The sequence below is a fragment of the Rhinopithecus bieti genome, unplaced genomic scaffold (assembly GCF_001698545.2).
Source record: "Rhinopithecus bieti isolate Rb0 unplaced genomic scaffold, ASM169854v2 scaffold_5882, whole genome shotgun sequence".
Classification (NCBI taxonomy): Eukaryota; Metazoa; Chordata; class Mammalia; order Primates; family Cercopithecidae; genus Rhinopithecus; species Rhinopithecus bieti.
This window is the reverse complement of record NW_016805188.1, coordinates 1216164-1218945: the sequence shown is the minus strand read 5'-3', so window position 1 is coordinate 1218945 and position 2782 is coordinate 1216164. Positions and strand designations below refer to the sequence as shown.

Here is a 2782-nt window from a genome sequence, read left to right as displayed (position 1 = left end):
AGGAGAAATTAAGTCTCAACTGTGACAACAACTTGTAACATAAGCGCAATACATGGGATTGAGAGGCATCAATCTGCAATAATTACCTAATTTTTCCACATGGTTGTAAGACTTTTGTGCCTTGATTATATTAAAAATTTCAACTAGTATGAATGCTAAATCATACTTGTTTTTGTGTAAACAAGTTAGAAGGTTCTTCTCTGAAATTCAATAGATCTAGTTAGTTAATACTTTTATTGTGTTTCCAAGTGCTTAGGTTTTATGAAGGCTATTTCAACACCAAGTAAATAAAATATGCTTTCATAAAACTGTAATTTAAAAGAAATACAAAAACTAAGCGGTTGGAGAGGGGCATTGGAAATAGAGGGAGATGCTATGAGATGGGAGTTGGGAGCAGAGAAGAAACTGCAGGAGGGCAAAGTGTAACTAGCAGTATACCTTCCATGATGCTCCAGAAACACATGTCTACTAAGATTAACTTGACTGGAGTTTCTTATGAAACAGGCTGATCATCAAGATTCTTAACTCAGGTTTCAGTGAAAAAATTGGAAACTTTTATAAGAAAGATTTGAGAAGTAGAAGGCAGGCAGCAAATTTTCCAGATATTATGCTTGCATTTCAAATTCCTGTTTCAGGCTTTTCAAGTAGGCATGCACATTCCCAAAGCCATGATATCTGGCTAAATACACAAGGACCCCAGTCGCACACCGTCCATCTCGCTGCCGGCAGAAACTGCAGTTGCAGATTCCTTGACAAGGCGGGCAACGCCAGTTCGGATCCAGCAGAGCATCCCTGACCTCTTCACCATAACTGTTTCGAAGGCAGGGGCCGCAGAACTGGCCTCGAACGCCCCAGCAGTCTGGGTTTCTGCAGTTTGTTTTGGTATCAATAGTCTTCTGAGGGCATTGATGACAAGTAGAGCCCAGTGAACGGTTATATATCTTCTCTCGAGAGTTGCTGCAGATGTTCTCCAACTCTTCCTCTGTAATTTCTTCCACTGGGCGAATTATATGCGGAAGGGTCATGGACCATCTGGAGCGACGACTTCTGGGCAGGTCATCTTCGTTCATGTAGCCGTCCATGGTCTTCCTCTTTCTCGCCAACATGTACTTATCCTCTTCCTCCTCCTCCATGGGTAGAGCGTCAAGGGACCCGAGGATCCGGGACCTTGACCTGGTAAGAGGACGAGCTCTCCGTTCAGGGTTTCTCCTGGAAGCAACACCCGGGAATGTACGCCTTCGTGGTCTCCTTGATTGTGAGTCGGAGCCTGGGAGGGGATGTCTTCCAGGGAACGAGCCAGGGAAGCTTTCTAATTCAGACATGAGTTTTGCAAGCATTGCTTTGTTTTGCTTTATATTTAAAGCCCTTTTCTCCCAAAAATTCATGCCACTTTCATCTTCCGAATCGGAGTTGGAATCAGTCACAGAATTCTCTGAGGGCTGGGGGGACTCTGCTTTTTTGTTGGTTGCTCCCCTAGTACTTCGCGCTGGAAACTTCATTGCCACCCTGAGAGGTCCAGAGTGCCTGCACTGGCTGCGGGTCCTACAGCCTTCCCGAACTGACTGCAGCCTTGTGTTTGCAAAATTATCAGAAGCAAAGCTGTCACAACTGTCATCAGAGGATGACGAGGTTTCCATGGAAATCAACTTCACATATCTGAATTTCTTTAAGTTCTTCTTTATTCTGAGATCTTTCTGCGGCACGCGGCGAGCGTCCATGCTGGTGGCGGGTGCCCAGGTCGGTGCTTGGAGCTGGGAGAGCGGAGCAGCAGCGCCAGAAGTCACATCTTCTATGAGGGCAAACTGATTTGTTAAGATACTGATCTGTATTTGTTCAGACTATGTTTTTTATACCCTCCCACCCCAACCTTCAAGCATGTTTTGTTTCCTTTTTTTCTGGTGGGTAGAAAAGAGACCTATCTGGGGCAGGGGTTATTTTTGTGGACAGAGAAAACTAAAGCTGCTGAGAGTCAACAGCAATTCTGTTCTTCTGCATGAGTTTAAATTCATCAGTAACACTACTTATTTGTCTTAGAGGGCAAGAAGAGAGAGGAAGGTATCTCTTCAATTGCAAAAGGAGAAAAGAGAAAGATTTTTTCAGGCTAAGAATGGGGAGAAGGCCCATAGACTGCAGGAACAGTAGAGACAGCCCTCAGCCCTCACACATACACTCCTTGGCATCATCACTCCAGGGAGGTGGCAAGTTCTCCGGGGAAATGATCATGTGCGCACACTTCAGAAGAAGACCAGACGCACGTAGGCATCCAACTGGTGCTTCCATCCTCTGCAAAGATTTCTGTATCTCGCAAAAACACATGGAAACAGATTGCTGCCAGAATTTAAAGTCTGCACTGACTTGGATATGGGTGGTCACTTAATGGTCCGGAGGTTTCTGTTGTTTCAGGTAGGACTTCTGAGTTTTTGTAGGACCTAAAGAGGGATGGAGATGGATGGAGCCTTAATGCTGCTTTTTAAGGTAGAGAGTTCAGAGTCACTTTTGAGTTTATTTAGATAATAATAGAGACTTGCCTTGCAGACCTTACAATCTGTAGACTAATAGTCTTACTGTTATGCATGCCTAAGCCTGGTGCTTTGCACATATTAGGTGCTTAATAAATGTTTTTTGAATTGGTGTGAAATTGAACCTGGAAATTTATGGTAGCAATGCTAATTGAGGTTTATACAATAAAGTACACGCCCCACCCCCAAAAGAGATTAGAAATTATCTAGAAAGCCATTACTTCAGAGATTAACAATGATGTTGCCATGAGGCAAATATTCTA

At 43.9% G+C, this 2782-nt stretch overlaps 1 pseudogene across 1 annotated transcript; it reads right to left on the bottom strand.

The window, feature by feature from the left end:
• Positions 1-295: 295 nt before the first annotated feature.
• Positions 296-1779, bottom strand: LOC108529311 (cell division cycle-associated protein 7 pseudogene; annotated as a pseudogene). Its single transcript, XR_001885487.1, has one exon. The product of XR_001885487.1 is annotated as a cell division cycle-associated protein 7 pseudogene (transcript).
• Positions 1780-2782: the final 1003 nt, after the last annotated feature.